General features: G+C 34.5%; 1 long non-coding RNA gene across 1 annotated transcript; it reads right to left on the reverse strand.

The window, feature by feature from the left end:
• Positions 1 to 1,496: 1,496 nt before the first annotated feature.
• On the reverse strand, positions 1,497 to 22,856 carry LOC142554992 (uncharacterized). The gene is made up of 3 exons (XR_012822295.1): positions 22,816 to 22,856; positions 1,688 to 1,791; positions 1,497 to 1,603 (listed from the first exon to the last, which is right to left on the reverse strand). It is a non-coding gene; the product is annotated as an uncharacterized LOC142554992 (long non-coding RNA).
• Between the last annotated feature and the right edge of the window lie 256 nt (positions 22,857 to 23,112).

The raw sequence follows: 23,112 nt of genomic DNA on the forward strand, positions 1-23,112 counted from the left end.
TCAAGATTACAAGAAAATGGAGCTTACTGATCTTTGTGTTGGTTTTACTGTGATTCTCCCCTTGTGATGGCAAAATTCCCTTTGTCATTCACATACATTAATGCAGCAAGATCAATAAATTTTTTTATATCAGTTTCCTACTTTGTTCCAATGTTTAGTGGGTGATTTCAAGAGAAACTAAACAAGCAGAGGACAAAAATTTCCCAAAACATGGTGTCAGCTTCTCCAAGCTAGTAGCCATCTTTCATTATTGGATCATCTTTTCATTGAATTTCATTCCTCCATCATCATCAGTATCATCACCGCCGCTCACCTCATCATCTGCGAAGTTTAGTCATGCTATTTGTTTGACAACAATTTATCCTCTCGTTCAGTCATCTAAGTTCATCAGAAAGAAAAAGAAAAACAAATTCAAGAAACTATATGGCCAGCTTACAAATTAACAGTTTGTTCAAAGATAAAAGAAAACAAAAAGTGGCAATTCAGATTGCAAGAAAATGGAGCTTACTCTTGGTGCTGTTTTTACGGTCTCTCCCCTAGTGATGGTGAAATTCCCTTTGTCATTCACATACATGATACAACAAAGATCATTCAAAAAAATTTACAAAATTTTTTGTCAGTTTCCTACTTTGTTTCAATGTTTAGGGGGTGATTTTAAGAGAAACTAAACAAGCAGAGGGCAAAATTTCCCAAAACTTGTTGTCAGCTTCTCCGAGCTAGTAGCCATCTTCCATTATTGGATCATCTTTTCCATTGAATTTCATTCCTTCATCATCATCAGTATCATCACCGCCACTCACATCATCATCCGCGAGGTTTAGTTGAGCTATTTGTTCAGCAAACAATTTATCCTCTCGGTCAGTCATCTAAATTCATTGAGTGCCGAAAGAAAAAGAAAAAGAAAAAGAGAAAGAAAAAGAAATTCAAGAATTTATATGGCCATATCACAAATTAACAGTTTGTTCAAAGATAAAAGAAAACAAAAAGTGGCAATTCAAGATTACAAGAAAATGGAGCTTACTGATCTTTGTGTTGTTTTTACTGCGATTCTCCCCTTGTGATGGTAAAACTTCCCTTTGTCATTCACATACATTAATGCAGCAAGATCATTAAATTTTTTTATATCAGTTTCCTACTTTGTTCCAATGTTTAGTGGGTGATTTCAAGAGAAACTAAACAAGCAGAGGACAAAAATTTCCCAAAACTTGGTGTCAGCTTCTCCCAGCTTGTAGCCATCTTACATTATTGGATCATCTTTTTCATTGAATTTCATTCCTCCATCGTATCAGTATCATCACCGCCGCTCACATCATCATCTGCGAGGTTTAGGCAAGCTATTTGTTCCGCAAACATCCTCTTTCACTCATCTAAGTTCATTGAGTACCGAAAGAAAAAGAAAAACAAAAAACAAATTCAAGAAATTATATGGCCAGCTCACGAATTAAGAGTTTGTTCGATGATAAAAGAAAACAAAAAGTGGCAATTCTAGATTAAAAGAAAATAGAGGTCTTGGTGTTGTTTTTACTGTGAGTCTCCCCTTTTGATGCTCCATTTATTTGGTGCAAGCTGCGATTGCTCTATTTAGTGTCTCTATTCCTTGTTCCTACACTAGCGGACTATTCAACTAAAATCCAGATGACCGACTTAGAAACTACATGACATGTTTTAAAGAGGAAATGTATGTTACCTTATCAAATGTCTGAGTATTCAACACACACGATGGAGAACCAACTAATGAAATCTTACAGGGCAATCTTTGTTACCAGCAGCTTCAGCTTTTCGCATTGCATTCTACATGAACAATCCAAATCGAAGTTTTTATAGCACGGAGTAAATGCATGAGATTATATATGTCACGCCCCGTGTCCGAAGCGTCTGTGACATCCGGCATTGTTTAACAATTACATGAAAACAATTAAGCCTCGTATCGAAATGCCGAAAACCAGTCTTTTTCATAAATAAAACATTGTCTTTACATTGACAATAGACTAAAATACATCAGAGTTCCAAATGCGGAACTAAACAAAGGAAAATAAAATTCTTGAATCTTGATCTCGATCCTTGATTCACCATCACCAAAAAGCATCTTGCTCTTCCTCATTCAGTTGTTCCTCGATTTTAATCTGAAATTTGTAAGGGGTGAGTGTTTTGGGAAACACTCAGCAAGTGGGGGTCGATCGATTTTCCAATGATACATATAGAACTTAATCTTTAAAACATTTCTTTAACAAACTTTCAAATCTTATTACTTTTAACTCATCATAACAGAAACTAAACAAATATGAGACAGAGGTTATCAGACGATTCAGAGCAATTCAGAAACAGATCAGAACAATTCAGAACAGAACAAATCGGAACAGACAGAACACTGTTACTCATCTCATTTCCATGGTCAAATTGTCCCCAATATGTTAGTCCTCTAAGGGGTGAGGCCAGAACACGGTTTTATACCCACCGATAGGGGCCAGACAGAAATGGTTTTATACCCACCATTGGGGACCAAACGGAAATGGTTTTATACCCACCATTGGGGGCCAAACAGAAATGGTTTTATACCCACCATTGGGGGCCAGACAGAATCACAATTCTCGTCCCATTTCAAATTGAATCGTAACAGTGTAACAAAGATTTCAGAATTAACAGATAGAACTTATCAGACAGAACTTATCAGAAGTTTCAGATATCAGAGTTTCAAAGGATTCAGCGGAATCAGAGAATTTCGAATAACAGACTGAGCATATAATCGATCGAAATTTTAAACGGACAGACTTCATATTTTCGAAAATGGAGACACATGTTGCGACTTTGATTGTTGCACTACCAAGAACAGGTTGTCCACAAGTAGTATAATTCGATGAGTTCGAATATCGTATCCACGAGGAAGCTAAGGTATTTACAAGTCCACTACAATGTATTTTTATTTATTTTTTCTTTTAGTTGTTTGAATCTTTAATTGATAATTTTTTATTGTAAGTAGTTGAGATTAAAGGATCCACTCTTGGTATTTAAATAAAGTTAACATTAACGAACAATATTGAAATCCACTTAATAAAATGGTTTCAATATATTAAATAATCATATTATATTATGTTATATATTATTATCTTATAAGTATATAATATATACCAAAACTTATAAATGTGGTCAAGTATTTATTGTGCTATATATATTTGTAAACATTAAATCAAGGTTCCCACTTTAAATGGTACCAATAAATTAATACTATGATATATTCATATATAATAAATCAAGGAATCCAATTTAAATGGTTGGTAAAACCAAACTAACATTTAAATGGTTCCAAGAATTTAATATTATAATATATTTATATATAATAAATCAAGGCATCCACTTTAAATGGTTGGTAATACCAAACTAACATTTAAATGGTTCAAAGAATTTAGTGTAACATATAGCAACAATAAATCAAAACTCCCACTTATAAGTAGGGTATAAAAATGTTTAAAGAAATAAATATAACATAAACAATAAATAAAGATTAAATAATATAAAACATAGATTCTTACCTTTTAGTAACCTTATTATCATGCCAAGAGTTTCACCTTTTCATCTCAACTTTAGGAAGTTAGCTATTCATTATTCAAAGTGTAAAACTTTGAATATGAAATTAACATGTTAATTATATTTAAATGAAGAAATAAAGGAAAAATATAGAGAGAAATATTATGAACTCAAAGGTTTGTTCATAGAATGAGGGATATCTCAATACATTACAATGCACCACTATTTATAGCCAAATTTGGGGAGACAACCACAAATAAAATATTATTTTTTTACACAAAAGGCTTTATTGATGTTCCAAGATATTATATTATATTACACATCACTTTTGAAAATCTTCTTCTCCGAATTTGCTTCTTCACATAAAAAGAAACATGTGGATAATTGAGTTGTCTAGTTGTGATATTTTTTTCAAACCATTTGACCAAGTAATTTGAGAGATATGGTCAAAATACTAGAGCATGGTAAAACTGCCACTCCTTTGGTAACTTTATTTGCTGCTTAATTTGATCCCAATTGTGAGAGGATTTTATCTCATGCTTGCCACCAATATTGTAGATATTAACATCAACTTTCTACAGGTCCAAGAATCATCTTAATCCCATTCGCAACGCCAAGTTTATTCTTGTTTTATCGAACCTGTAAAAAATAGTAAAAACTTGTAATTACACAACAACTTATATTTTATACAATTTATTATAAAACATATAATATTTAAAAATTTAATAAAACAAAAACTATATATTTATATTATAAAACATTTAATTAATGTACAATTTTGATGTTTATCACACCTCCCAACCAGCTTATTGCTAGTCCCTAGCAATTTAAGCGTTAATAGCAATACAAAACATATTGATTAATTTAAATAGAAATGTAATCAAAACTATCTAAGTGTTTAAATTAAATTTGAAAACTGTCAAAGTTATATTAAGATCATCATAATTTTAATTTATGAAATAATTTGAGATGATCAGTTCAAAGCTTATTTCAGGTAGTTAAATGTACTCGACCTTCAGAAATTCCTAGTAAGAGTCTCAACTCCATATCCTCACAGGTTAATAAATGTTTCAATTTATGGCAACGATTTCTCTCATGGAGTTGGAATACAGATAAATGCTCAGAAAAATGGTTTACAGAATGCAGACAGACAAACGAGCCAAACTAATCAAAAGATAGAAAATCCATTGATTCAAAATCTAGTTGTTCTTATTATATATTTTTTCCTGATATTTTTTTTTTGCATAACATCATGGAATCAGACTAAGTTTATGCTTCTTGACCACATATTTATTTAATTTGTACAATAAATTTCTCTCTCTTTTTTGTTTTTTGTTTTTTTTTTTATGAGAGATATATGGGTCGTAGCATATAACTTAAAATTACATAGATCTTCAATATCTTTCTTTTTGTATTTTTCTCCCCTTTTTTTTCAGGAAATATTACTTTTTTTTCTTCAAAATAAGAACTCAAGATCTAAACAATAGATAGTCTCTCTCATGATCAATAAAGGCTCGAAAGCTGTTTTCTTAGTCCTCTCCACTCACTCACAAAATATGTGCGAGTTTAAAATTATAGGCACTCTTATAGGGCATATCTTGGGCCATATACTTTAATACCTGATTTTATCACAATGGTTAATCACTCAAAAAGATTTCATAAATCATATTTTTATATTGATCAGAATATTAAAATTGACTTTTTTTTCAAATAAAAAATTAAACATTCTTAAATAGATTAATGCATGTTCTAATTTAAATCTTTCAAATATGTAATGTATGACATTTTTGCAAAAATTACTAAGATACAAACAATAAACATGATTTTATTTTAAAATAATATATATTATTTTTTTTATTTATTTATTTTTATAAGTTTGTTCTCCCCCCAATCAGAATATGACATTGTCTCTAATGTCAAAATAACTATTAATAAAGAGTACATAATGAAAGAGATATCACCTGGAATTTTATTGAAGATAACAAACTGAAACAAACATAAACAAATCCACGACTTTTGAATCGATGATCCAACTTCCTTTTCTTACTGCTTGATTGCGACCAATTGATCTTTGTTATCATCGGATCAGGCTTATGAACAAAAGCTTCCAAATCATCAATTAATTGGTCGGCAGTCGAAGCACAGATGAGCATCCGTCGTGAATTTTCTGAAATGAAATTCTGTTCCACAGCTTTATCAAGAAATGTCAACAAACTGTCAAAATAATTATTGATATTCAACAAGCCCACAGGTTTATTATGGATATTAAGTTGTGCCTAAAAAACAGTGTGAAAAATTTCTTCTAATGTACCAAAACCACCTGGTAGTGCGATAAAAGCATCAAAATTTTCAATCATTTGAGTGATTCTTTCATACATAGAAGAAACTTTTAATTCCTCCCCAATCGTAACACCTGTGATATTTCCTTCAGCTAAAGCTGTAGGAATAATACCCAAAACCTGAATACCTCCAAGATGAGCAAATGTTGAAACAGGTCCCATTAACCCAATATTACCTCCCCCATATACCAAGTGAATTTTTCTCTCAGCCAATATATTTCCAAGATTATTCGCCGCTTCTACAAACACTTCATTTTTTCCAGGACTCGACCCACAAAATACACAAATATTTTTCAATGTTTGTGCAGAGGATCCAGCCATGTTTTTACTTTCTTTTTTTTTGTCTGCGAAAATAGAGAAAAAGATGAGAGATTTTATAGGGGTAATATGTTATCATGACAAAACTATGGGTCACAGCTGTAAACAGAATAAATAGTAAAAACAATAATGACACACATGCATATAAACAGTAGTGTGATTGTGGCTCACAATTTTCCTCTGGTTTTACGTCCAGAAACGGCTTCAACGCCTTCTATGAGTCGAGGATATGCTTCCCATCCAATTTTCTTATAAATTGGCAAACAGGGTCTTTTTTAGTCGGATTCCCGAGACTATGACACTCATCATGGAATTGTTTCCATAAACAGAGAAGTTCAATATGCACATGTCCACTAGAATGCGTCTCAAGAGTCAATAAGATGTTATCTAAAGACTCCTTACTCAGCCCATTCTTAATGAAACCAATTTTATCTTCTCTGTTATTGGAAACACATCCCAAAGATCTGCATCGTTTGTCACAAGTCCATCTTGCACACTTATGACAAACCCCTAAACTTTTGGCCCTTCGTTTTTCGCATAAGTGCTTTTTCCTAATCCAGGCAAATACCGAATGAGCAATGATTGTGGAACTTCTCCTCCAAATCGGACCTTAGCTTCTATTACAAGACGAATATCTTCTGGAATTCTTTTTGCATTAGCAATCTCAATCTTTCACACCTTCCTGCAAAAATTTTTCTTAGAACATTTTCAGAAACAGAGGGAAAATATTTACAAATTTTTGAGAGAATTTCATCCATTTTGAAAAGAAAAGAAATGATTTTTTTTATTTTTGTATCAGCAATTGTGGGAAACTGATTTAACCGAGTATGAGAGTCACGGAATACCGTTATCCGCCATTTAACTGGAAAAATAAAAATATTAAGAAAACCTGAAATAAAAACAAACAAACTTAAATGCAACACAAAAAAAAATCAAGGATCAGAAAGGGAAATAAACTCTTCTTGAAAGATTTCATTTTCTAAAAATGGTTTAAGCCTTTGTCCATTTACTTTAAAAATATCACAATTTTTAGGATTTTCAATATCCACAGCTCCATAAGTATACACATGCTTTACAACATATGGGCCTGTCCATCTTAATCGTAATTTTCCTGGGAATATGTGAAGTCGAGAATTATAAAGCAAAACTTTTTTACCAATCTCAAAAGATTTTCTAAGAATTGTTTTATCATGAAATGATTTGATTTTTGCTTTATAAATCCTTGAATTCTCATACGCGTCATTTCTGAGTTCATCAAGTTCATTAAGTTGCAATTTACGCAATTTTTTGGCATCATCCATGCTTGAATTTAAAGTTTTGATCGCCCAATAAGCTTTATGTTCCAATTCCGCAGGCAAATGACAATGTTTTCCATAAACCAACCTATAGGAGACATATTCAATGATGTTTTAAAAGCTGTTCGATATGCCCAAAGTGCATCATTAAGTCGCAGAGACCAATCTTTTCTATTTGAGTTAACAGTTTTTTCCAAAATTTGCTTTATCTCCCTATTAGCTAATTCAACTTGTCCATTTGTTTGAGGATGATAAGGAGTAGTTACTTTATGAGTAATACCATATTTTTTCATTAATGAAGCAAATGGTTTATTAACAAAGTGAGTTCCCCCGTCACTTATCATGGCTCGAGGAATTCCAAATCTACTAAAAATATTTTCTTTTAAAAATTTGATGACGATTTTATGATCATTTTTTCGACATAGAATTTCCTCTATCCATTTGGAAACATAATCAACTGCAACTAAAATATACAAGTATCCAAACGATGATGGAAAAGGTCCCATAAAATCAATTTCCCAACAGTCAAAGATTTCAATTTCAATGATAGGACTCAAAGGCATCATGTTTCTTTTTGAAATCGCATCCAATTTTTGACAATTTTCACAGATCTTGCAGATTTCGTGGGTGTCTTTAAACAAAGTGGGCCAATAAAATCCACACTGCAAGATTTTTGCAGCCGTTTTCTTTAAAGAAAAATGTCCTCCGCATGCTTCTGAATGACAAAATTTAATGACACTACTTACCTCATTGTCGGGTATGCAACGTCGAAAAATTTGATCTGGACAATACTTGAACAGATACGGATCATCCCAATAAAAGTTTTTTACCTCATTCAAAAATTTTCTTTTATCTTGGGAACTCCATTGCGGTGGCATTTTTCCTGTCACAAGAAAATTTACTATGTTAGCAAACCAATGTGTAGTAGTAACTGAAAATAGATGTTCATCACGAAAATTATCGTTAATTGGTGTCATTTCACAAGATGATCCTGTTACTAGTCTCGATAAATGATTGGCTACGACATTCTCGGTTCCTTTTTTATCTTTGATCACAATGTCAAATTCTTGGAGTAACAAAATCCATCGTATCAGTCGTGGCTTTGCATCCTGTTTGGTCAACAAATATCTAATAGCAGAATGATCAGTAAACACAATAGTCGTTGATCCAATCAAATAAGAACGAAATTTATCTAATGCAAATATTACAGCAAGTAGTTATTTTTCAGTTGTGGAGTAATTCATTTGAGCATTGTTTAAAGTTCTACTTGCATAATATATCACATAAGGCTTACCGTTTCTTCTTTGACCCAGTACTGCACCGACTGCATAATCACTCGCATCGCACATGATTTCAAATGGTAAAGACCAATCAGGAGGTTGCATGATAAGAGCTGATGTTAAATGTCGAATAATTTTATCAAAAGCATTTTGACATTCTTGAGTCCACTCAAATGCAGTGTCTTTTGTTAAGAGGTTACAAATGGGTTTAGAGATTAAACTAAAGTCCTTTATAAACCTCCTATAAAATCCAGCATGTCCCAAAAATGAGCGAATTTCTTTAATGGTTTTATGAGGGGCTAAATTGGCAATGACATCAACTTTTGCTTTATCAACTTCAATTCCATGAGATGACACGACATGTCCCAAAACAATTCCAGAAGTAATCATGTAATGATATTTTTCCCAATTTAAAATAAGACATTTTTCCTCGCATCTTTTTAAAATTTTTTCCAAATTTTCAAGACAATTATCAAATGTATTCCCAAAGACAGTTAAATCATCAATGAAAATTTCCAAACAATTTTCAACCATGTCGCAAAAAATACTTAGCATACATCTTTGAAATGTTGTTGGGGCATTGCATAAACCAAATGGCATCCTTCTGAATGCAAATGTTCCAAAAGAACATGTGAATGTAGTTTTTTCTTGATCTTCGAGTGCAATGGGAATTTGATAATAACCTGAATATCCATCAAGAAAACAGTAGTATGGATGACCTGCTACTCTTTCTAAAATTTGATCCAAAAATGGTAATGGAAAATGATCTTTTCTAGTGACGTCATTTAATTTTCTATAATCAATACACATCCGCCAACTAGATGGGACTCGGCTTGTTAACAATTCACATTTTTCATTTTTTATCACTGTGATGCCAGATTTTTTTGGAACTACTTGTGTTGGGCTTACCCACTTACTATCAGAAATAGGGTAGATAATCCCAACATCAAGTAGTTTGAGAACTTCAGTTTTCACAACATCTTTCATGTGTAGATTTAATCTCCTTTGTGGTTGTTGAGATGTTTTAACATTTTCTTCTAAATGAATTTTGTGTGTGCAAATTAGTGGATTAATGCCCTTGAGATCTTTTAGTGTCCAACCAATTGCATTTTTATGTCTTTTAAGCATATCAACTAATTTATCTTCTTGATCATTTTCTAGTTTGGAAGAAATTACCACCGGATATGTTTCATCTTCTCCAAGAAATGCATACTTCAATTCTTCTGGCAGGGGTTTTAACTCCAATATGGGTGGTTCGTCTTTGTTCTCATATTTTGCATCAAATTCTTTCTCTGATCCTGGTAACGAGTGATACCTGATAAAATCATCAAGATCAATTTCAATATTTTCTTTAACAGTTTCAATTGAACAAATATCTAATTGATCACGAGTACTCCCTTCTTGAATGTTTTCTTCCACAAGAGTTTCAATAAGATTTTCATCTTCACTTTCATCTCCTTTGTCATGTGGTTGCTTACAAAGATTAAAAACATTGAGCTCCAAGGTCATGTTACCAAATGACAACTTCATTATTCCATTCCTACAATTTATAAGGGCATTAGAAGTTGCTAAAAATGGACGACCCAGAATTACAGGAATTGCATTACAAGCTTCGATAGGTTGTGTATCTAAAACTATGAAATCGACAGGATATACAAAGTTATCAACTTGGACCAATACGTCTTCTACCATACCTCTTGGCACTTTAACAGATCTATCGGCAAGTAAAAGTGTTACCGAAGTAGATTTTAACTCGCCTAGATTGAGTTCTTGATAAACTGAATATGGAAGTAAATTCACACTAGCTCCAAGATCAATCAAGGCTTTTTTAATCTTTCATTCTCCAATAATACATGAAATAGTAGGACAACCAGGGTCTTTGTATTTCAAAGTATTATTATTTTGAATGATTGCACTTACTTGTTCGGCTAAAAATGCTTTCTTTTTCACATTCAATTTTCTTTTCACAGTGACAAGTCTTTCAAAAATTTGGCATATGATGGTACCTATTTTATTGCATCTAATAAAGGAATATTAAATTTTACTTGTTTAAAAATATCATATATATCAGAATTCAAATTTGATTTTTTTGTATTTTTCAATGCATGAGGGAATGGTGGTGACACTCTCTGTTGAACCTCTTCTTCGCAAGTTATGGGTTCCACTTCCTTACCCTTTGGAGTTGATTTATCATCATCTTCACAAGGTTCAAGAATGGATTTTTCCACAACCTTACCACTTCGAAAGGTAATAACAGATTTTACCTGATCCATCGATTGAGTTCTAGAAGTTCCTGTTTGTGAATGATGATCCTTGGGATTAGGCAGAGGTTGTGAAGGAAATTTACCTTTTTCATTAACATTAAGTGCAGATGCAAATTTAGCAAGAGTATCTTTCAAATCTGTCAGGATTTGAGCAGTTTGAGTATTGATAGACTCTTGCTTTGCAATGAAAGAATTCAATGTATCTTCCAAATTTTTTTTAGGTGGAGGAACATAAGGTGCATAATTTTGAAAATTTTGTTGATTTTGGAAATGTGGTTGTGAAAATTGTGCAGCATTATCATTCCTCCAACTAAAATTTGGATGATTTCGCCAACCTTGATTTTAATTTTGAGAAAATTGTTCAAAATTTGGCCTTTTGAAATTGTTCAAAACATTGGCTTGTTCATGGAGACATTCTTTAAAAGAGGGCAAAGTGGGACAATCTTTTGTAAAATGATCACTTGTATCACAGATGTGACACACAATTTCTTGAACAGATTTTAATTGACCATTCTTTTTCAATTCAAGTGCCTCAACTTTTCTTGCCAAAGAGGTAAATCTAGCTTGAAGATCATGTTCATCTTTGAGAGTGTACATACCTCCACCAGATGTAGGAGATTAAATCTTGTTTGATGGTTCGATTGTACCTATAGTGTCCCAATTTTGAGCATTTTCAGCTAATGAATCGAGACACTCAATTGCCTCATTTGGATCTTTATCTTCAAATGTTCCATTACACATAAATTCAACCATTTGCCTATCTTTAGGTGTTAAGCCTTCATAAAATTGAGAAACAACTCTCCAAATTTCAAAACCATGATGTGGACAAAGATTAAGCAATTCTTTGTATCTATCCCAACACTGATAAAAAGTTTCTCCTTGTTTTTGAGTGAAAGTGATGATTTGCCTTTTGAAAGAATTTGTTCTATGAGATGGAAAAAACTTTTTCAAAAATTGTTGTTGCAATTCATCCCAAGTTCGAATGGATCCCGATCTAAGATTTTGTAGCCAAGTTATAGCTTTATCTTTCAAAGAAAAAGGAAAAAGCTTAAGTCGAATGGTGTTCATGCTACAATTTAGATCATTATATGTGTTGCACACTTCTTCAAACTCTCGTAAATGCATGTATGGATTTTCAGAATCTAAGCCATGAAAATTGGGTAAAAGTTGGATAATACCAGGCTTAAAATTGAAATGAGATGCATCAAGGGGAAAAACTAGACATGAAGGTGCACTAGTACGTGTAGGATTCATGTGATCTCTAAGTGTTCTTCGTCTATCATGATCATGTTGAGATTGAATTTCATCTTCATTTTCTTGGATGGGTTCTTCCGCCATGTTTTGTAAAAATAAAGGGTTATTTCGAATGAGTCGACCACTAAGTGTACGTGACCAAATGCTCATGCAAATGCAAATGCAAAAAAATAAAAACACACAAAAGCAATAAAAATTCAAATAAAGAAAAATAAACTATAAACAAAATTAAATAGACTTGAAATTAAATTATACTTCCCCGGCAACGGCACCAAAAATTTGTTGATACTTTGATTGTTGCACCCTTTGACCAAGTAATTTGAGAGATATGGTCAAAATACTAGAGCATGGTAAAACTGCCACTCCTTTGGTAACTTTATTTGCTGCTTAATTTGATCCCAATTGTGAGAGGATTTTATCTCATGCTTGCCACCAATATTGTAGATATTAACATCAACTTTCTACAGGTCCAAGAATCATCTTAATCCCATTGGCAACGCCAATTTTATTCTTGTTTTATCGAACCTGTAAAAAATAGTAAAAATTTATAATTACACAACAATTTATATTTTATACAATTTATTATAAAACATATAATATTTAAATATTTAATAAAACAAAAACTATATATTTATATTATAAAACATTTAATTAATGTACAATTTTGATGTTTATCAACACACAATCATGCATGTCATAATATATATTCAAATTTAAAAAATACAAACGAATATATAACAAAAGCCCACTTACAATTTGTAGAATTTTTTTGTACAAAGTTCTCTCTTGAATTTTCGGCAGCACTTCGACGCAACTCTAACAAACTCTGTCTTCAGTTGGGCAGGACTTTGACACGGGTAGCAACTCTGGACTGCACGAAATCTTTCCTTCCTTTTCTTCCTTTACTTCGGCCGTGCCTTGTGAGGGTGAGGGGAAACCAAAATTTTTGGAGAGTGAGGGGAAAGGGAAAAACCGAAATTTCTCAAGGCTTTTTGGTACACTTTTCTATCATCCTTGAGTTGGTATTTGTAGAAGAAAAAGGACCTTCCACCTAGCTCCTCTGGGCCGAAATCTTGCCCTCCAAGAATGGGTTAAATGTGATCATGATGTAGGTACAAAGTTTCATGAATGAAAATCCAAAATCCCATGCATTCTTCAAGTTCTAGATTAGTCATGAATGTGGCTCAAAATCTCATGCACTCCTTAAATGTCATCTTGATTTTCTAAAGGGTCATTTCCTGCATCATCAATATGTCCTTAGCTCTTAGCTCCTCCCGCAGCTCCTTCATTGGTTTTCTCAATAGTCATTTCTTGCATAATAAGTTTGTCCAAACCTTTAGCTCATTTAGCTCCTTCCTTGATTAACTCAATGGGCATCTCTTGCACAATAAGTTTGTCCAAATCTTTAGCTCCTCTTCTTGGTTAACTCAAAGGTCATTTTTTTGCACATTAAATTTGTCCAATCCTTTAGCTCTTCTCTTAGCTCCATTTTGGTTCTTTTAGGACAAGGAAGGATGAGCTTCTTTGAGCTAGGATATTGAATTCATGAGCTAGGGATTTCCTCATCGACAATCAATGAGCTTCCTTGAGCTGAGGATTTTAGCTTATGAGTTGAGGGTTTCTTTTCCAAGAATCTTGGAGCTTCCTAGAGTTGAGGGTTTTAGCTTGTGAGTTAAGGGTTTCTTCTTCCGAGTGACGTACCCTCAATTCTCAAGGTTTTGCATTGCCTCGGCTTCTTTTTGAGCTACTTCCCGAGCTTTTTGAGGTGCTTTGCTTCGAAAAAATCCGGGTTCTCACATCCCACCCTCCTTATTGGAAGTTTCGACCTCGAAACTTGAGTCAGATAAATCTTTAAAGAGGTGAGGGTGCCGAGTGCGCATACGTTCTTCAAATTCCCAAGTTGTTTCTCGTTTCATATTATTTGACCATTGTATCTTGACATATAAATTGTTTAGCGTCTTAGCACTTGGTCTTTTGTGTCCACTATTCGAATAGAGATTTCTTCCCTTCGTTTAGTAGCGATGCAACTTTAAGATTCTGAATTGGATCTGAGACATACTTCCTTAGCTGTGAGACGTGGAAGACGTTGTCAATCCTTGACATGCCTGGTGGTAAAGCCAGCCGATAAGCTAGGTTTCCCACTTTTCCCAAGTATTTTGAAAGGGTCGACATATCTTGGAGTTAGCTTTTTAGATTTGCTGAATCGAACCACTCTTTTCATAGGGAAACGTTATCGTAAGCTTTCTCACCGATTTCAAACTCCAACGGTTTTCACTTTAAATCAGCCCATCTCTTTTGTCGATCATGAGCTGCCTTGCGTTTTTCCTTGATAATAGTTACTTTATCAACAATTCAAGTACCATGATAGCTTTCTCTCTGATTTCAATACTTCCATGATAATTATTGTTATCGGCAAATTCAATCAAGGGGGGTGTTTATTTAATTCCTCCGAGGTCCATGCCACACGCCCTAAAATATCTTCAATAGTTCGATCCACCATCTTTGCCTCATGTTTAATTCCTTTTGTGTGAACAGTATTTGAGGCTTTGATGATCAATAAATTTCACACATTTGCCACCAAAGAAATTGATTATCTGGATCTTTGGCTCAAATATAATTGTGGCTAATTCTACTATCATGTGTTGGATAATTTTCCTCACATGATTTTAATTTCATCGTTGCATAGGCAATTACTTGCCCTCTTGAATGAGAACATATCACAATCCTCTTTTGATGCATCATTGTGAAATTCTTGCCTTCTTCGGGAAGTACTAATACTAGGGTAGAAACGAGTTTCTTTTTCAAGATCTAAAAACTCTTCTCACATTCTTCACTCTAATTGAATTTAGAGTTCTTCTGAGTGAGCTTGGTGAACGGAAGAAAATCCTTCAACACATGTTCTTAATAGCCAACTAATCCCAAAAACTTCAAATTCTATTCCAGTATTCGCTCAAGGCCAGTCTATGATTGCCTCCACCTTATTGGTGATCCACTGATATGCCCATTTCAGAGATTATATGACCGAAGAATGTGACATTTTTTTGATCAAAATTCACATTTCTTAAATTTAGTATTTAGTTATTTTCCTCTGAGAATCGGTAGAGCAAGACGAAGATCTTCCTTGCGGTCTTACTAACTTGTTGAATATGCAAGAATGTCATCAATAAATGCTACCACAAACTTGTCAAGAAATTTTCTTGAACACTCTGTTCATGAGTTCTATGAATGTTGCTGGAGCATTGGTCAGGCCAAAAGGTATTATCGTGAACTCATAGTGTCCATAACCTTCTTTTTTAAGGCTGTTTTAGGAATATTCTCTGCATTGGCATTAAATTGTGGTAGTTTGACCTTAGATAGAGCTTCGAAAAGATCTTAGCTTCCTTTTAACTGATAGAATTGTAGAACCCGTAACTTAGACTACGTATAAACCATGCATAATTCTAGTATTTAAATTAAAATGATTTTTGTTGCATGAGTATTTAAAGTGCCTTTCTTTAAAGTTAATTATTTCATTTCAATAGTTTTAATTTTATTCTTTCAGTTATTTCAGTGAGGCCGGACTAAAGTTGGACTTTAGAGATAAAATTTAAGATTTAGAAATCATTTCCAGAATTTATTTTAGCTAGCAAATAAGTTCATTTAAGTTAAAAATGAGGTTTGAGGATTTAATTTAATTACTTGAGGTGAGTAGAAAATAAATTTATTTAAGTTCCTTAATTAAGGAGTTAGTTCACTAAATTAATTAAGAGATAGGTAAGGTTCTTAAGGTATTAAAATTTATCAACTAAACAATATTTCCCCTTCATTTTTATTGTGTAAATTCGGCCACCCTTAATTGATTAAGCATTGATATGCCAACTCACCCTTTGACCCATTCTTTGTTATTTTAGCATGCTAACCTTTTAATTATTAATCAACCTTAATTAAATAATTATTAATCTTTATCCTAGTCTAGATTTGCATGAGAGAATCGGCCACTCATTCTAGATCCATCCAAGAAGCCATTTGATATCAACCAATTCAAATTTCAAAATGAGGGAGACTTGGTCTTGATTTGTCCCTTATATTTTGCACCCATCTCCCTCACTCCCCTAACCATTTCCCCATCTCCCTAATCTCGAAAATCAGAGCCATTTCAGGGTAGAAAACCATGGGTTGCATAGCTAGACACAAGAGGAAAAATTCAGTAACAAGCTAGGTAGCAAAACGCTCCACTCCTCCGCGCCGGATCGTCTTTTCTTTTCGTTTTTCTTTCAAACGAAACCAGGCATGCATATATTCTTCCTTGACTCTTCAATCAAGTCATACTATCATATTTTTATGTTTCATGATCCCCCTTTCATGTAAAAACCGAAATACATCAGCATTTTCAGAAAAGAACAACATGCAGAATTTCGGCCCCTTTCTTTTCAAGCTTCACGGTTTTCTTTGATGTTGTGGTTTCAGGTATTGGTTCGGTTCCAGGCTCCCAAGGCAACATCTAGACATGTTCTAGGATGGATTAGGATCACTTTAGTCCATTGTTTCAGCCCCCATGCTTGCTGGAAATTCGAAAATGACAGCAACTCTATTTGTGTCCATTTGTGTTCGAAAATCTGATGTTGCGGTCATAAGGGAATAGATCGGATCTTGGCTGCCCTAGGGGCCTATAGCCATGATTAGATCACTTTCCTAGCATGTCTAAGACGTGACTAAGTCTCCCTTTTGGTGGCTTGGTCTATGGCTAATCAATTTTTACATAAAACGCAAGAACAGCCCCTCCCCTTCTCGGCCCCTTTGATTTTGACAGCATGTGTTGGTTCGAGTATGGTGGAATGGTGTGGATCTTGGTTGGCCTAAAGCCCTTAGCCACAGTTCACACCATGCCCCAAGATGTCTAGATCGTGCCATGGTCAATCAAATGGCCACTGGAACGAGATGAGACAGCAAGCAAAGCAAAACACCACACGCGCATGCAAAGGTGCTCTCGGGTGAATCTTTTCGATTGTTGCTCGAATATTCCGAATTGTGGCTGGTCTAAAGCCCTTAGCCATGGTTCGAATCATTCCTTGGGACGTTGGTAAGAGGTTTTGGTTGGAGGTTCAAGCCCCAATGGCCATTAGCCTGGCAAACGATGCAAGCAAACCAAGCACAGCTGCTGTATTTTTGGACAGCAACTTGCTGTGACGGTTCAGTGGCTCGTTCGAGTTCTTGGTCGGCTTCTAGCCTATGGCCTTGGACTGGACAGTGCCTCATTGAGTTAGGAAGGTCATTTTTTTGACCGTTTGTAATTCGGTTCATTTTTGAGGTCGTACGAGAATTTACGGTGCGATGTGCCAAATTGACTCTCGAAAGAGGGTTTCTTGTTTTGGCCTCCATTCACCTAGATTTCGGCCCTCACCATTTTAGGAGCATTATTTTATCATTTTAGGCGTATTTTAATCATGACTACATGACGGTTCAGTGTTGGTTCGGGTTGGTTCGGAGTCATGATTAAATACGAAGTCGGTAGGCGTAATTGTCACATTTTAGAATGTTATTGCATAGTTTGGTCCCATAAATCTATTGCATATTTTTCATGACATATTTGGGTTGCAGCGAGCCTGGGAGCGATCCAATCCAAGCAGTAAATTATTACAAGATATTTAATTGTGCCATTTAATTATATTACGTGCATAAATATATAAAATGTTCATTTTTGAGATTATGCGATATTGCTTGTGGCCATTTCACTATCATGGGATTATTGCTAAATTCGGTCGTCAGTCACCGGTCAGTTGAGTTTGTTTCACCCAGTATACTGTGGCTACAGTCTGATCAGATGTTTACTATTTTATCCGGTCGCCAGTTACCGGTCATGGGAGCATTTTATTATCCGGTCGCCAGTTACCGGTCAGTTTCAGTGCAGGGGCCACTTGCGTATACCATAATCTCACCAGGAAAATTATTACAGGCTATTTCAGTACAGGGCTCCAAGGAGCAAACATTTTACCATGATATTTTCAGTTCGGTTATGCACGTATTATAATTAATCATGACACGACCCTTTTACGATATGCCTCATGACACGACATTTTTATTCCATGAAATTTTACTATAGTATTTACTCGTTATTTACGATATATGCATGTTGAGTCTTTAGACTCACTAGACTTGATTGTTGTAGGTTCTGATGATGCCGGGGCCGAGGGCGGGGACCAGTGAGCAGGCTCGAGTCGGCAGTAGTAGGACCCGAGGACCTCAGTTCAGCATTTATTTTTAATTGATGGCTCAAACGTTTTAATTATTGTTGGAAAACTTTTTACTGTTATTTCAAAAATGTTAATTCTTCCGCTGCCACATTGAACATCAAACTTTATTTATAAGTTCATTTATGAAGGAGGCAATTTTAATAATTTAAAAAGAAAAATTTTAAATTTTCCGCAAATTTCCAAGTAAAGGATTTTAGGGCCTTTACAGAAAAGGTCATCTATTCTTGAAAAATGACATTTGTTCTTGATCTTATTGAGTTCTTTGTAGATCGACACACTATCTTGTGCTTTCACCATTCTTTTGTGTCAATAAGACTGAAGCTCCCCAAGGAGAGGCACTTAGTCTGATTTGTTTTTTACTAACAAATCTTGGAATTGATCTTTTAGCTTCTTGAGTTCAACTGAAGCCATTTGCTAGGGTTCCTTAGATTTTAGTGTAGCACGAGCTATCAAGTTACTTTCGAATTTTACTTCACAGTCTGAGATAATTCAAAGTAACCTTTCCGAAGCTCCCTACCACAGGAATATTTTATATCTTGAGCTAATTTCTTCTTTTGCTTCTCTCATTATTGCTAGTTAGACTTCTCCTCGTACTCCATGCTTTTCTAGATCTGAAAGGCAGAAAGGAAGGATTTCGGTTCCTTATCCTTACCATAAAATATGATTTATTCTTGGATTGGAGTTTGGCATTCTTACCCCGAACCATTTACCATTGCATGATTCTTGTCCAACCAACCAATTCTCAGAATGACGTTGAAATTTACCATAGTACACTAAATAAAATCGGCACTGAATATATGTGTATCCATACTTATTTTATTCTATCTTAAAATTATCACGATTAATATCTCAAAACTTAAAACCAATATAGAATCTTAGAACATAACTCCCTATCGGCCTATTGACCTAAGTCCCAATAACCTCGTTAAAATTTCTTTCAACCTTGTACGGAAGAAACTAATTCCTCAAAAAAAATTTCTTTTACTAAATCTGTCTTTAATCAAAACTATGAGCCTAACATGCTTTAATACAAACAAGTTTCGTTGGATGTCTTTCTCCACAAATCTTTCCCCTATTTTTCTTTTTACTATAAGAAGAGTCGGAACCTATTATGCATGCTACATTTCCCTCGATGTCCACCAATATCTCATAAATCTTTTTTTTTTACCTAAGGTAATGACCTTAATTTCTTAACTTAAGTTATTGTTTCTTACCTTTATTAAATATTCCAAAATCTTACATATTTAAATTTATCACTTAATATCCAAAATTTAAATGTCCATACCGTTAATTATTGACATAAAAATCAACTTTTGCATCTAAATATCAAAACTTATATAATTCTTATCTCATATTTTTATTATCCCCGAATCAAACATTTCATCTTAAGTCGGAAGCTTATCTTTACACTTCTTTCTTTCATATCTTTTAACCATAATACCAGTCCAACCTACTTTATCATCTCTTCATCATCACTGTTTTTTTTTTCCACTACTTCCATAGGTGTTTCTTCTTCTTCTTCTTCTTCCATGTATTCCATGACAAGGTGCATATAGTTATGTTGTTCTTGCATTCTATCCATATCATCATGAAGCTTGGAGATGTAACGTTCTAGCTTGCTAGAAAAGTCTTCATGTTGATAAAGAGAGCGGTGAGCAAGATCCTTCTCAGTTTCAATCTTTACTATCAACTTTCGATTAGGGGTCGTATCACGTGAGATGGGTTACGTAGTGTTAGGGCGAGCTAACTCTTTGATCTATCAAGGCGATAGGTGAGACATTGTATATCAGTTTGAAGTAGGTTCTTGATCTTTACGAGTTCTTGTTCTCTTGTTTTTCTATAGCGAGTTGATCCTTTAGGGTTGCAATCTCTCGTGTTTGGGTGTCAATGGTATGTTGACGCTTGCGAAGGACGGATTGAGCACGAGCACGAAGGCATCCGTTGAGGTAAAATTTCATAATTGAATAAAGGATAGAAAGGCACAAACAATGTTGTCGTGGGATTTTCGATACTAAGAGTTTACAGAACGATCGAAGGAAATAGATTTCGAATTTCTCAAAGAATTTTGGAAAGAGTGAGAGTTTGTTTCAGAATGTACTAGGCTTTTGCCAAAATTTGACATCTTCAAATTTTGTCTGTCAAAATCCCAGCGGGATTATGAACCTGATGGCTCTGATACCACTTAAATGTCACGCCCCGTGTCCGAAGCGTCTGGACATCCGGCATTGTTTAACAATTACTTGAAAACAATTAAGCCTCGTATCGAAATGCCGAAAAACCAGTATTTTCATAAATAAAACATTGTCTTTACATTGACAATAGACTAAAATACATCAGAGTTGCAAATGCGGAACTAAACAAAGGAAAATAAAATTCTTGAATCTCGATCTCGATCCTTGATTCACCATCACCAAAAAGCATCTTGCTCTTCCTCATTCAGTTGTTCCTCGTTTTTAATCTGAAATTTATAAGGGGTGAGTGTTTTGGGAAACACTCAGCATGTGGGGGTCGATCGATTTTCCAATGATACATATAGAACTTAATCTTTAAAACATTTCTTAAACAAACTTTCAAATCTTATTACTTTTAACTCATCATAACAGAAACTAAACAAATATGAGACAGAGGTTATCAGACGATTCAGAGCAATTCAGAAACAGATCAGAACAATTCAGAACAAAACAAATCGGAACAGACATAACACTGTTACTCATCTCATTTCCATGGTCAAATTGTCCTCAATATGTTAGTCCTCTAAGGGGTGAGGCCAGAACAAGGTTTTATACCCACCGATGGGGGCCAGAAAGAAATGGTTTTATACCCACCATTGGGGACCAAACGGAAATGGATTTATACCCACCATTGGGGGCCAAACAGAAATGGTTTTATATCCACCATTGGGGGCCAGACAGAAATGGTTTTATACCCACCATTGGGGGCCAGACAGAATCACAATTCTCGTTCCATTTCAAATTGAATCGTAACAGTGTAACAAAGATTTCAGAATTAACAGACAGAACTTATCAGATAGAACTTATCAGAAGTTTCAGATATCAGAGTTTTAAAGGATTCAGCGGAATCAGAGAATTTCGAATAACAGACTGAGCATATAATCGATCGAAATTTTAAACGGACAGACTTCATATTTTCGAAAATGGAGACACAAAATCATGCATGTCATAATATATATTCAAGTTTAAAAAATACAAACGAATATATAACAAAAGCCCACTTACAATTTGTAGATTTTTTTTGTACAAAGTTCTCTCTTGAATTTTCGGCAGCACTTCGGCGCAACTCTAACAAACTCTGTCTTTAGTTGGGCAGCACTTTGACACGGGTAGCAACTCTGGACTGCACGAAATCTTTCCTTCCTTTTCTTCCTTTACTTCGGCCGTGCCTTGTGAGGGTGAGGGGAAACCAAAATTTTTGGAGAGTGAGGGAGAAAGGGAAAAACCGAAATTTCTCAAGGCTTTTTGGTACACTTTTCTATCATCCTTGAGTTGGTATTTATAGAAGAAAAAGGACCTTCAACCTAGCTCCTCTTGGCCGAAATCTTGCCCTCCAAGAATGGGTTAAATGTGATCATGATGTAGGTACAAAATTTCAAGCATGAAAATCCAAAATCCCATGCATTCTTCAAGTTCTAGATTAGTCATGAATGTGGCTCAAAATCTCATGCACTCCTTAAATGTCATCTTGATTTTCTAAAGGGTCATTTCCTGCATCATCAATATGTCCTAGCTCTTAGCTCCTCCCGCAGCTCCTTCATTGGTTTTATCAATAGTTATTTCTTGCATAATAAGTTTGTCCAAACCTTTAGCTCATTTAGCTCCTTCCTTGATTAACTCAATGGTAATCTCTTGCACGATAAGTTTGTCCAAACCTTTAGCTCCTCTTCTTGGTTAACTCAAAGGTCATTTTTTTGCACATTAAATTTGTCCAATACTTTAGCTCTTCTCCTAGCTCCATTTTGGTTCTTTTAGGACAAGAAAGGATGAGCTTCTTTGAGCTAGGATATTGAATTCATGAGCTAGGGATTTCTTCATCGACAATCAATGAGCTTCCTTGAGCTGATGGTTTTAGTTTATGAGCTGAGGGTTTCTTTTCCAAGAATTTTGGAGCTTCCTAGAGCTGAGGGTTTTAGCTTGTGAGTTAAGGGTTTCCTCTTCCGAGTGACATACCCTCAATTCTCAAGGTTTGCATTGCCTCGGCTTCTTTTTGAGCTACTTCCCAAGCTTTTTGAGGTGCTTTGCTTCGAAAAAAATCCGGGTTCTCACAATATATGATTAGGCAAATGGTTGTTAACAAACCATAATGTGGAGAACACAATCAAGCTCAAAGCATTTCATCTTGTTGTAAATTGAATCATGTTCTTTGTACCTCCCAAGCAACTCGGTTATGATCACTTATACAGAATGAAGACGTTATCAATCATGATTTTCAAATACACAATAAGCAAGAAAAGAAAATAACTCTCAAGACACGATTTACGTGGTTCGGTCATGAATCGACCTACATCCACGGGAGGAGCTTATATCTTTATTGATCAACAATCAGATTGAATTACAAAGAAACCAACAAGCAATTCTACAGAATTCACTCACAGC

The sequence above is a fragment of the Primulina tabacum genome, chromosome 9 (genome assembly GCF_025594145.1).
Source record: "Primulina tabacum isolate GXHZ01 chromosome 9, ASM2559414v2, whole genome shotgun sequence".
Lineage (NCBI taxonomy): Eukaryota > Viridiplantae > Streptophyta > Magnoliopsida > Lamiales > Gesneriaceae > Primulina > Primulina tabacum.